We start from the raw sequence: 13581 nt of genomic DNA, 5'->3' as shown, positions 1-13581 counted from the left end.
TGACCTAGGAATGTGTTTGCAGGGCTCATCAGGTGCAGGGAGACACACGGCCCTGACTCTGGAATTTAAGCCCTCAGAACTGGCCTGGTGTTCTCACGTCTTAGAAATGAAAACATTCCCTGCAAGATAGAGTCCTGAAAACACAGTCTATGTGGATGCCTTTCCTTCCTAGGACGAAGATAGCTTTCCCCACACCCTGCGTGCTGAGAGTCACACACTGCTTGAAGGCTGTTCCTTGGAGGTCATTTTTCAGTGGCAAGTTCCCCTGAGGCCGTGACCATGGTCCGGTTTCCCACACTCACGGGGAAATTAAAAGAAGCATCCAAACGTCTGTTCCATCATGTTTCCTCTGTAGGAGAGATCAAGTGAGCCCAAGTCTGTCTGGAGTATTCTTGGATCCTGCAGGGAACAAATCCTGTGTATCAACCTGGATACCGGGCCTAGGGAGCAAAATTCGTAATTTTCTCTCGGGGGTCCCTAGAGCTGCTCGGCAAGCAACTGCTTGAAAGTCCATCCAGTCTCTGTTTTCTTACTTGTGACAGAGCTAGCTTTGTTCCATCCTTTGTGATTTTTGAGAAAAGCAGTCAGCTCGCAACTCCTTGCCTTAGGCCCATTTGCAGTGGAATGTCATCTCGCAGGGCTGACCACAGTATGGCACCCAGCACTCTCAGACACACTCCCATAGCCTGCTTCATCATGGGTAGTACCGGTATGACCTAGGAATGTGTTTGCAAGGCTCGGAAAGTACAGGGAGACACACGGCAGTGACTGGTGATTAGGCCCTCAGAACAGAACAGGAGATCTCACGTCTTAGAAGCAAAACATTTCCTTCAAGATAGAGGCTTGAAAACACACTTTGAGCATATGCTTTTCCTTCCTTAGAGGAAAGTTAGCTTGCTCAGCATCCTGCATGATAAGTCACAGACTGCTTAAAAATCTATCCAATTGTTGTTTTCTTACTTCTGACACAGCTAGCTTTGCTCCACCCTTTGGGATTTCTGAAGTAAGCAGGCGGCTCACAACTCCTCGTCTTGGGCCCATTTGCACTGAAGTGTCACATTGACGAGGTGACCACACAGTGGCACCCAGCACTCTCAGACACGCTCCTGCAGCCTGCTTCCTCTGGGGCAGTACCGGTATGAACAAGGAATGTGTTTGGAAGTCTCAGAAAGTGCAGGGAGTCACATGAACCTGACTCTGGAATTTAGGCCCTTGGAGCAGGCCTGGAAGTTTCACGTTTTTTAAGCGATATGGTTCCTGCAAGATAGAGGCCTAAACGTATACTCTCCCTGGATGCCTTTCCTTCCATGATGGGAGATAGCTTTCCAGGCATCCTGCATGCTTAGAGTCACACACTGCTTGAAAGTGCTTGCTTGTAGGTCATTTTTCAGTGGCAAGTTCCCTTGAGTCCATGACCATCAGGAGGGTTCCCACACACAGGCAAATTTAAAGCAGCATCCAAACATCTGTTCCATCATGTTTTCTCTGTAGGTGAGATCTAGTGATCTAGGTCTGTCTGGAACATTCTTGGATCCTGCGGGGACACACCTTGTGTGTCAACCTGGATACCGGGACTAGGGGGCAAAATTCACATTTTTCTCTCAGAGGGCCCTAAGTTGGTGCGGCCTAGCAACTGCTTGAAAATCCTTCCAATTGCTGTGTTTTTTTTTTTTTTAACTTCTGATGCTCTACTCTTTGGGATTCCTGAGGCAAGCGGGCAGATCGCAACTCCTCGCCTTGAGCTCATAAAAAGTTTAATGTCACCTCAACAAGGTGACCACAGTATGGCGCCCAGAACTCTCAGACACTCTCCCACAGCCTGAATCTTCATGGGCAGTACTGGTATGATCTTGGAATGTGTTTGAAAGGCTCAGAAAGTGCAGAGAGACACACAGCCCTGACTCTGGAATTTAGGCCCTCAGTCCAGCCCTAGTGTTCTCACATCTTAGAACTGCAACAGTTCCTGCAAGTAGAGGTCTGAAAACACACTCAGTCTGGATGCCTTTCCTTCCTCGAAGAAAGATGTCTTTCCTAGTGTCCTGCATGCTGAGAGTCACACACTGTTTGAAAACACTTGGTTTGAGGTAATTTTTCAGGAGCAATGTCCCCTGAGGCTGTGAACCACGGTAGGGTCCCACACTCAGAGGGATAATCAAAGCAACATCCAAATGTCTGTTCCATCACCTTCCTTTGTAGGAGAGATCTAATGAGGTCTGTCTGGAACATTCTTGGATCCTGCAGGGACACAAACTGTGTGTCAATCTGGATACTGTACCTAAGGGGCAAAATTTGCATTTTTGTCTCTGGGGGCCCTAAAACAGTGTGGCCTAGCAATTGCTTGAAAATACATCCAGTTGCTGATTTCTTACTTCTGACAGAGCTATCTTTCCTCCACCCTTTGGTTAATTCTGAAGCAAGCAGGCAGATCACAACACCGCGTCTTGGGCACATTTGCAGGAAATGTCACATCGATGCAGTGACCACACAATGGCACCCAACACTCTCAGACACACTCCTGCAGCCTGCTTCCTCTTGGGCAGTACTGTAATGACCAAGAAACGTGTTTGCAAGTCTCGGAAAGTGCAGGAAGTCACATGAAACTGACTCTGGAATTTAGGCCTTTGGAGCAGGCCTGGAAGTTTCACATCTTTTAAGTCAAACAGTTCCTGCAAGATAGAGGCCTGAAATCATACTCTCTCTGGATGCCTTTCCTTCCTTGAAGGAAGATAGCTTTACCAACCTCCTGTGTGCTGAGAGTCACACACTGCTTGAAAGCACTTGCTTGGATGCCATTTTTCAGTGGCAAGGTCCCATGACTCCGTGACCATCGGGAGGATTCCCACACTCACAGCTAAATTCAAAGTAACATATAAACATCTGTTCTATCACGTTTTCTTTTTAGGAGAGATCTAGTGAACCTAGGTCTGTCTGGAACATTCTTGGATCCTGGGGGGGACACACCTTATGTGTCAACCTAGATTCCAGGACTAGGGGGCAAAATTCACCTTTTTCTCTCGGGGAGCACAAAAGCGGTGTGGCCTAGCAACTGCTTGAAAATCCATCCAATTGCTGTTTTCTTACTTCTGAAAGAACTGCTTTGCTCCACCCTTTGGGATTTCTGAAGCAATCTGGTAACTAGCAACTCCTCACCTTGATCCCATAAGAAGTTTAATGTCACCTCTATGAGGTGACGACAGTATGCCACCCAGCTCTCTCAGACACATTCCCGCAGCCTGAATCTTTATGGGCAGTACTGATATGAACAAGGAATGTGTTTGGAAGGACAAAAGTGAAGGGAGACACACGACCCTGACTCTGGATTTTAGGACCTTGGTGCAGAACTGGTGGTCTCACATCTTAGAATCGAAACAGTTCCTGCAAGTAGAGGTCTGAAAACACACTCAGTCTGGATGCCTTTCCTTCCTCGAGGGAAGATATCTTTCCCAGCATCCTGCGGGCTGAGAGTCACATACAGGTTTAAGACTCTGGCTTGGAGGTCATTTTTCAGGAGCAAAGTCCCCAGAGGCCGTGACCATAGAGACGGGTCCCACACTCACAGGCAGAGTCAAAGCAACATCCAAACGTCTGTTCCATCACATTTCCTCTGTTGGAGAGGTCTAGTGAATCTAGGTCTGTCTGGAGCATTCTTGGATCCTGCGATGACACTCCCTGTGTGTGAACCTGAATACCGGAACTAGGGGGAAAAAAATCAAATTTTTACTCTGGGGACCAAGCACAATACAGCCTAGCAACTGCTTGAAAATCCACCCAGTTGCTGTTTTCTTACTTCTGACAGAGCTAGCTTTGCTCCACCCTATGCGATTTCTGAAGCAAGTGGGTGGCTCGCACCTCCTCACCTCAGGCCCTTTTGCAGTAGAATATCACCTCAATGCAGTGACCGCAGTATGGCACCCAGCACTCTCAGACACACTCTCGCATCCTGCGTCCTCATGGGCAGTACTGGTATGACCTAGGAATGTCTTTGCAAGGATCGGAAAGTGCAGGGAGACACATGGCCCTGACTCTGGAATTTAGTTGTCGTATGGGCTTCCTCTCTTGTTCTGGTAGAGGTCTCCTCTCGAATTGTGGTGGGGTATGCTCCCCTTGGGAATCCTGTGGAGTTGCGTCAGGGGAATTTGGCCACCTCTTGAGTTGCAGTGGGGAACTATGTGTTCCTTTAGATTTGTGACAGGAGACTCAGCATTCCTTTTGAGTTGTGATGAGAAACTTGCTATTCATCTAATGTCGATGTAGGGGAATCAGGCCTTATCTAGAGTGGAGGCAGGTAACTCAGGGTTCCTCTCGTGTTGTGGTGGGAAATTCTGTGTTCTTCTCGAGGTGCGATGGGGATCTAGGCTTTCTTCTCGAGTTGCAACAGGTAAGTCTGGTCTCCTCTCTAGTTGAGTTGGGAACTCAGGTTTCCTCTAGAGTTGCCACAGGGGAGTCAGACCTCCTCTTGAGTTGATGTGGGGAACTTGTGTTTCTTCTCGTGTTATCACAGGGGAGTCAGGCTTCCTCTCAACTTGCAGGTGGAAACTTGGCCTACCTCTCGAGTTGTAGCAGGGGAATCTGGCCCCTTCTCAACTTGCAGCAGGGAACTCAGGGTTCCTCTTGAGTTGTGGCGGGAAATCAGTCTTCCACTTGAGTTGAGATGGGGATCATGGGCTTTCTCATGAGTTGCAACAATGGAGAAGGGCCTCCTCTAGAGTTTCGAGATTGAACTCGATATTTCTCTCAAGTTGCAACAGGAGAGTCTGGCCTCCGCTCAAGTTGCAGTGGGGAACTTGGGGTTCCTCTTTAGTTGTGGTGGGAAACTCAGGGTTCTCCTCGAGTTTCAAGAGGGGACTCAGAGCTCCTCTTGAATTTCAGTGGGATCTCAGGATTCCCTTCGAGTTGTAGGGTGGGACTCAGGGTTCGACTCTAGACCGTGGTGGGGAACTCGGGGTTCCTCTTGCATTGAGGCGGGAAACTTGAGGTTCCTCTTGAGATGCAAGGGGCACCTCGGAGTTCCTCTAGAGTGACTTCAGGGGAATTCGGCCTCATATAGAGTAGAGAAGGGGAACTCGGTCTTCCTCTCAAGAGGCGACAGGAATCTCGGGTTTCCTCTAGAGTTGCAAGAGGGGAATTGGGCCTCTTCTCGGGTTGAGGCAGAGAACGTGGTGTTCTTCCTGAGTTGCAGAGGGAAAGTTGCTGTTCCTCTCCAGTTGCAACAGGGAACTCGGGTTTCCTCTCGAGTTGCCCCAGGGGAGTAGGGTCTTCTCTGAAGTTGCAAGTGGGAACTTGGGGTTTATCTGGCATTGCAACAGGGCAGTCAGGCTTCCTCTCAAGCTGTGGTGGGAATCTTGGGCTTCCTCTCAAGAGGCAATGGGGATCTAGTGGATCCTCTCAAGTTGCAGCAGGGGTGTCGGGCCTTGTCTTGAGTTTTCTTGGGACGACTCATCTCTAGCAGAGATGTGCAGTGTAGCTCCTGTCTTGTTGCAATGTCTGGAGGCTACTTGCTAGTTTTGGCATGCGACTTCTCTAACTTTGTGGTTGGTTTCAACACTGTAGTCGTGGGGTGTTCGATTCTCTCTAGTGGTGGTATGCAATCTCCTTTCTATTTGTCGTGTGAGGTTCATCTCTAATAGCAGCAGAGGGGCTCCTCTCAATGTTTGATGTCTGGTGGGATCCTCTGGAGTTGAGGTGGAGGGCTACTCTCGAAGTGTGGGGCTGCATCCTCTCTGGTTGGTGTATGAGTGGTTCTATGGGGGAGGTCCTTTCTACTTTTGGCTCTAGCGGTTCCTCACTAAAATTTGTGGTATTGCTTCTCTCTAGTAGTGAGGGACTCCACTCAACTTACTGCAGGGAGACCATCTCTATGTGTGGCAGAAGGGCTTCTCTCTAATTGTGATCTCCTAGGGTCCTCCACTCTAGTTGTGCCTGGGGAATCTGCTTCAGTTTTGGCTGGTATGCCCCTCTGTCATTTTGGCCAGTGGTGCCTTTTCTTCTTCCAGCCTAGGGCTCCTGTCAGATTGCAGTGGTGAACTCAGGGTGCCTCTTGAGTTGCAGCATGTGACTCAGGGTTTCTTTAGAGTTGTTATGGAGCCTCCTCTCAAGCTGCAGCTGGGCAGATCCTCTGTAGTGGTGATCTGCAGGTTGCCCCTGTCCAGTTACAATGTGCAGGAGGCTATTGTCTAGCTGCAGCATGGGGCTCCACTCTAATTGCTGTGAGGGTCCACCCTTTATTTTTCGTGCATTGGCTCCCCTCTAGTTGTCATTTGCAGACTCCTCTCGAGCTGCGGCAATGGTGTGCCTCTTTACTTGTGGTAGATGGGTTCCTCTTTGGTTGGGTTAGGGTGCTCTTCTCAAATTGTGATGGTGTGATTCCTGTCTGGTTGTGATGAGAAGGGCTGCTTTTTCTAGTGGTGATGTGCAGGAGGACACTCTCTAGTTGTGGAATGGGGGCCTCCTCTTTAGTTGTGGTATGGGGTTTCCTCTTTCGTTGTGGTAGAGTTCTCCTCTCGAATTGTGGTGGGGGAGTCTCCTCTTGGGAATCCTCTTTAGTTGCATCAGAAGGCTTGTGGCTCATCTTGTGTTTCAGTGGGGAACTTGGAGTTCTTCTCGAATTGCAGTGGGAAACTTGGTGTTCCTCTCGAGTTAAAACAGGGGAGTTGGGCCTCCTTTTGAGTGGCATTGGGAAACTTGGGGGTCCTTTCGAGACGCTACAGGGGAATCGTGTCTCATCTGGAGTTGCAGCGTGGAACTCGGTATTTCGTGATGCGGCGGGAAACACAGAGTTTCTTTCAAGCTGTGATGGGAACCTCTGGGTTCCTCTTGAGTTGCGACAGGGAACTCAGGATTCATCTCATGTTACTACAAGGGAATCAGGCCTCATCCAAATGGAGGTGAGAAAATCGGGGTTATTCTTGAGTTGTGGCAGGAAACTCAGAGTTTCTCTCTGGTTGCGATGGGGACCTACATGTTTCTCTCAAGTTGCAACAGGGTCGTCAGGCCTTCTCTCAAGTTGAGGTAGGGAACTTGGGTTTCCTCTCGATTTGCCACAGGGGGGTTGGGCCTCCTCCTAGTTGCAGAGAGTAAATCGGGGTTCCTCTCGAGTAGCAGCAGGGGGATCAGGCCTCCTTTCAAGTTGCAGCAGGTAAGTCGGAGTTCCTCTAGAGTTGGGGCAGGAAACTGGGATCCTCTCGAGTTGCTACAGGGATATCTGTGTTTCTCTCAATTTGCAACAGGGGAGTCAGACCTCCTCTTGAGTTGCGGCAGGAAACTTGGCCTTCCTCTCAAGAGGTGACAGGTATCTCGGGTCTCCGATTGACTTGCAACAGGTGAGTTGGGCCTCCTCTCAAGTTATGAGGGGAACCTCGATGTTTCTCTTGAGTGGCTGCAGGGGGATCGGGCCTCATCTCAAAATGAGGTGGAGACATGGTGTTTTTCTTTAATTGGGGCAGGAAACTCGGGATTCCTCTTGAGTTGTGACTTGGAACTCGGGATTCATCTCATGTCGCTCAAGGGGAATCAGGGCTCATCTAGAGCTGAGGCAGGAAACTCAAGGTTCTTTTAGAGTTGAGACAGGAAGCTTAGTGTGCCTCTCAGGTTGCGATGGGGATCTAGGGTTTCCTCTCGAGTTGAAACAGGGTAGTTGGGCCTCTTATTGATTTGAGTTAGGGAACTTGGGTTTCCTCTCGATTTGCCAACAGGGGAGTCGGGCCTCTTCTCAAGGTAAAGGTGGGAACTCAGGCTTCCTCTCAAGTTGCAGTGGGGAACTCGAGATTCTTCTCGAGTTGTGGCTGGAATCTCGGGCTTCCACACTAGTTGCCATGGGGATCTCAGGGTTCCTCTCTAGTTGGGGTGGTACCCAATGTTCTTCTGGACTTGTGGTGGGGCCTCCTCTTGAGTTGTCTTGGGACGACTCATCTCTAGCAGGGATGTTCAGGGTGGCTCCTGTCTTGTTGCAATGTTGTGAGTCTACTCACTTCTTTTGGCATGTGACTTCTCTATCTTTGTGGTTGGATTCAACTTTGTAGTTGTGGTGGGTTCAATTCTCTCTAGTGGTGGTGTGCAATCTCATCTCTCCTTGTGGTGTGAGGTTCATCTCTGTCAGCAGCAGAGCATCTCCTCTCTATGTGTGATGTCCTGTGGGCTCCTCTCGAGTTGTGGTGGAGGACTCTTCTCGAAGTGCAGGGCTGTGTCCTCTCAGGTTGGGGTGTGGGTGGTTCTATGGCAGAGGTCCTCTCTACTTTTGGCATTAAGAATTCCTCACTAATATCAGAGGGATTGCTTCTCTCTAGTTGTGAGGGCCTCCACATGACTTACTTCAGGGAGCTCGTCTCTATTTGTGGGTGAAGGGCTTCTGTCTAGGTGTGATATCTTGGGGGCCTCCACTTTCATTGTGCCTGGGGAATCCACTTCAGTTTTGGCCGAGGAACCTCTCTGTCATTTTGTCCTTTGGAGCCTTTTCTTGTTACAGCCTAGCACTCCTGTCAAATTGTAGTGGCAAACTCGCAGTGCCTCTTGAGTTGCAGCAGGTGAGTTGAGGTTTCTTTGGAACTGTTGTGGAGCCTCCTCTATAGCTGGAGTGGGGAAGATGCTCTATAGTAGGCAGGCTGACCCTGTCTTGTTGCAATGTGCGGGAGGCTTCTCTCTAGTTGCAACATGGGGCTCCACTCTAATTGCACTGAGGGACCACTCTGTTTGCCACAGGTCTGCTCCCAGCTAGTTGTCGTTTGCAGACTCCTCTCTAGATGTAGTAGTGGGATCCACTTTACTTGTGCTTATGCCCTCCTATTTAGTTGCAGTAGATTGCTCTTCTCAAACTGTGATGGGCATGATGATTCTCTGGTTTTGATGAGAATTCACACTTTTTCAAGTAGTGACATGCAGGAGAATACTCTCCAGTTGAGGAAGGCGGGGCCTCCTCTTTAGTTATGGTATGGGACTTCCACTCTTGTTGTGGTAGAGTTCTCTCGAATTGTGGTGAGGTATGCATTGGAGAAGGAAATGGCAACCCACTCCAGTGTTCTTGCCTGGAGAATCCCAGGGACGGGGGAGCCTGCTGGGCTGCCGTCTATGGGGTCGCACAGAGTCGGACACGACTGAAGTGACTTAGCAGCAGCAGCAGCATGCTCCTCTTGGAAATCCTTTGGAATTGGGGGCTTGGGGCTCTTCCTAACTTTCAACGGGGTTCCTCTAGAATCACTGCATGTGAATCAGACCTCATTCCTAGTTGAGGCAGGGAACCTGGGGAGTACTTCTAGAGTTTTGGTGGGGAACTCATGGTTCCTCTCAAGTTGCAACAGGAATCTTGGTGTTCCTCTCTAGTTGCAACAGGGGAGTCAGGCCTTCTCTCAAGTTGCAGTGGGAAACTCGGGCTTCTTTTCAGGAGGTGATGGGGATCTTGGGTTACCTCTTGAGTTGCAACAGGGGAGTAGGCCTTCCTTTCATGTTGTGAGTGGGGCCTCGGGGCTCCTCTCAACTGGCTGCAGGGGAAATGGGCATCATCTTGAGTTGAGGCAGAGAACTCCGTGTTTCTCTCGAGTTGTGGCAGGAAACTCGGGGTTCCTCTCTAGTTGTGACAGGGAACTCGGGATACCTCTTGATTCTCTGCAGGCAAACTGCACCTCATGTATAGTTGAGACGGGGATCTAGGGTTTCCTCTTGAGTTGCCACAGGGGAGTCGGGCCTCCTCTCGAGTTGCAGGTGGAAACTCGTAGTTCCTCTCAAGTTGCAGTGGGAAACACAGGATTTCTCTCAATTTGCAGCAGGGGACTCAAAACTCCTATCGAATTGCAGCAGGAACTCAGTGTTCCCCTCAAGATGCAGTGTGGGACTCAGGGTTACACTCCAGCCATAGCGGGAAACTCGGGGTTCCTGTCAAGTTGTGACGGGGAACTCAAGGGTCCTCTTGAGTTGCTGCATGCAAATCGGGCCTCATCTCGAGTTGAGGCAGGAAACCTGGGTTTATTCTAAAGTTGCAGTGGGAAACTTGGGGTTCCTCTCAAGTTGCTTCAGTAATCTCAGTGTTCCTCTTGAGTTGCTACAGGGTAGTAGGGCCTCCTCTGATGGTGCGAGGGAGAACTTGGAGTGCTTCTCGAGTTGCAGCTGATGAGTTATATCTCCTCTCAACTTGCAGCAGGCAACTCGGGGTTCCTCTCGAGTTATGACAGGGATCTCGGGGTTCCTCTTGAGTTGAAACAGGTGAGTCAGGCCTTCTATTGTGTAATGGTAGAAAATTTGGGGATCCTCTCAAATGCAACAGGGATATTGGGGTTCCTCTCGAGTTGAAACAGGGGAATCGGGCCTCCTCTCAAGTTGCAAGAGGGAACTCTGGGGTCCTCCCAAGACGCTACAGGGGAATTGACCCTCATCTCGAGTTGCAATGTGGAACTCGGGGTTTCTCTCATGATGCAGCAGGAAACGGGTCTCTTTCAAGTAGCGATGGGAAATTTGGTGTTCCTCTTGAATTGCAATGGGGAACTCGGAATTCCTCTTGAGTTGTGATGGGGAACTCTGGATTCATCTCACGTTGCTGCAGGGGAATCAGGCCATTCTAGAATGGAGGTGGGAAAATTGGGATTTTTCTCTAGTTGTGGTGGGAAAATCGGTGTTCCTCTCAAGTTGCGACAGGGTCGTCAGGCCTCCTCTCGATTTGAGATAGGGAACTCGGGTTTCCTCTCAAGTTGCCAAAGGGGAGTTGAGCCTCCTTCGAGTTGAAGGGGGTAAATTGGGGTCCCTCTAGAGTTGCGGTGGGAAACTCGATGTTCTTCTCGAGTTTAGGTGGGAAACTCGGGTTTTTTCTCGAGTTGCAACAGGGGAAGAGGGCTTCCTCTGATGTTCCAAGGGGGAACTTGAGGTTCCTCTCGAGTTGCAACAGGGAAGCCAGGCCACCTCTCTAGTTTCAGCAGGCAACTCGTGGTTCCTTTCGAGTACCAATGGGAATCTCAATGTTCCTCTTGAGTTGCAACAGGGGAGTCAGTCCTCCTCTCAAGTTGAGGCAGGGAACTCGGATTTCCTCCTTAGTTTCAACAGGGGAGTCAAACCTCCTCTCGAGTTGGGAGGTTACACTCTGAGTTCCTGTCGAGTTGCAACAGGAGAGTCAAGCCTTCTCTCGAGTTGCAGGTGGGAACTTGGGGTTCACCTTGAGTTGCAGTGGGAAACAGGATTACTTTCGATTTGCAGCAGGGGACTCAGAGCTCTTATCAAGGTGCAGCAGGAATTCAGTGTTCCCCTCGAGATGCAGCATGAGATTCAGGGTTATACCTGAGCCGAGGCAGGAACCTCGGGGTTCCTGTCGAGTTGTGACGGGAAGCTCAAGGTTCCTCTCCAGTCACTGCATGTGAATCGGGCCTCATCTTGAGTTGAGACAGGGAACCTGGGTTTATTCTAAAGTTGCAGTGCAAAACTTGGGTTTAATCTCAAGTTGCATCGGAGATCTCAGTGTTCCTCTTGAGTTGTCACAGAGTATTAAGGCATCCTCTGATGGTGCTTGGGGGAATTTGGAGTGCCCCTCGAGTTGCAGCTGGTGAGTTTTATCTCCTCTCAACTTGCAGCAGGCAACTCGGAGTTCCTCTTGTGTTGCGGTGGGAAACTTGATGTTCCTCTCGAGTTATGATTGGAATCTCAGGATTCCTCTTGAGTTGCAACAGGTGAATCAGGCCTTCTCTCGAGTTTCAAGGGGAAACTCGGGGTTCCTCTCTAATTGTGATGGGAATCTCAGGGTTCCTCTCGAGTTGCAACAGGGAAGTCAGTCTTCCTCTTCAGTTGTGAGGGGGAAGCTGGGGATCTTCTCAAGATGATACAGGGCAATGGAACCTCAACTTGAGTTGCAGTTGGGAACTTGGTGTTTCTCTTGAGATGTGGCAGAAAACTTAAGATTTCTTGCAAGTTGTGGTGGAAAACTCAGGGTTCCTCTTGAGTTGTGAAGGGAAACTTGGGTTTCCTCTTGAGTTGTGATGGGGAACTCAGGTTTCAGTTGCAAGGGATTCAGGCCTCATCTATAATGGAGGCTAGAAAATCTGGGTTATTCTCGAGTAGCAGCAGGAAACTGGTGTTCCTCTCAAGTTGCAATGGGGATCTAGGTGTTCCTCTCGAGTTGCAACAGAGTAGTCAGGCCTCCTATCGAGTTGAGGTGGGAAACTCAGGGTTCCTCTCAAGTTGTGACGGGTATCTTGGGGAACCTCTGCAGTTGCATAAAGGGAGTCTAGCCTCCTTTCGAGTTGCGAGGTGGAACAAGGGATTACTCACGAGTCACTGCAGGGGAATTGGGCCTCATGTCACGTTGAGGGGGGAATCTCGTGGTTTTTCTCGAGTTGTGGGAAGCTCGGAGTTCCTCTGGAGCTGGGATGGGGACCCCAGGGAACCTCTCGTGTTACCTCAGGGAAGTCAGACCTCCTTTAGAGTTGCAAGGGACACCTCCGGATTCCTCTCAAGTCGCTGCAGGGGAATAGGACCTCATCTTGAGTTGAGGATGGAAACTCGGGGTTCCTCTTTGGTTGCAACTGGTATCTCAGGAAACCTCTGGAGTTGCATAAAAGTCAAGCCTCCTTTCAAGTTGTGAGGGGGAACGCGGGACTGCTCTCGAGTCACTGCAGGTGAATCAGGTCTCATCTCGTGTTGAGGGGGAATCTCGTGGGTTTTCTCGAGTTGTGACAGGGACCTCAGGGAACCTGTCGTGTTGCCTCAGGGAAGTCAGGCTTCCTTTCCAATTGCAAGGGTCACTTCAGGTTTCCTGTCCAGTCACTGCAGGGGAATAGGGCCTCATCTTGTGTTGAGGCTGGGAACTCGGGGTTCATCTCCAGTTGCGACAGGGATCTCAGGGTTCCTATAGAGTTTCAACAGGGGAGTCAGGCCTCACCTCTTGTTGAGGCTTGGAATTTCGCTTTCCTCTTGAGTTGTAAAAGGTGTCAGGCCTCCTATCGAGTTGAGGCAGAGAACTCGGGCTTTTTCTAGTGGTGGAACAGGGGAGTCAGACCTCCCTTCATGTTGTGAGGGGAAACTCGGGGTTCCATTCAAGTCTCTGCAGTGGAATCAGGCCTTATCTCGAGTTGAGGGGAAACTCGGTGTTCTTTTGACTTGCAGCAGGAATCTGAGGTTCCTCAGCAGTTGGAATAGGTGAGAAAGGTCTCCTCTTGAGGTGTGAGGGGAAAGTCAGGATTCCCCCAAGTTAAAGCAGGGGAATCGGCCCTCATCTTGAAATGAGGTGGGTAACATGGGGCTCTTCTTGAGTTGTGGGTTTTTTTCAGGGAACCTCTGGAGTTGCTAAAGGGAGTCAAGCCTCATTCAAGTTGGGAGGGTAAATGTGGGAGTGCTCTCGGGTCACTGCAGGGGAATCGAGCCTCATCTCGTGTTGAGGGGAGAATCTCCTGGTTTTTCTTGAGTTGCTGCCAGAAGCTTAGGGTTCCTCTCAAGTTGCATCGGGGACCTCAGGGAACCTCTCGTGTTGCCACAGTGGAGTCAGACCTCCTTTCGAGTTGCAAGGGGCACCTCAGGATTCCTTTCCAGTCACTGCAGGGGAATAGTGCCTCATCTCGAGTTGAGGCGGGAAACTCGGTGTTCCTCTCCAGTTGGGACAGGGATCTCGAGGTTCCTATC

Source organism: Bos grunniens, chromosome 1, assembly GCF_055505025.1.
Source record: "Bos grunniens cultivar Pamir isolate PY7600 chromosome 1, Bosgru_T2T1.0, whole genome shotgun sequence".
NCBI lineage: Eukaryota > Metazoa > Chordata > Mammalia > Artiodactyla > Bovidae > Bos > Bos grunniens.
The sequence above is the reverse complement of the archived record's forward strand: the minus strand, read 5'-3'. Positions refer to the sequence as shown.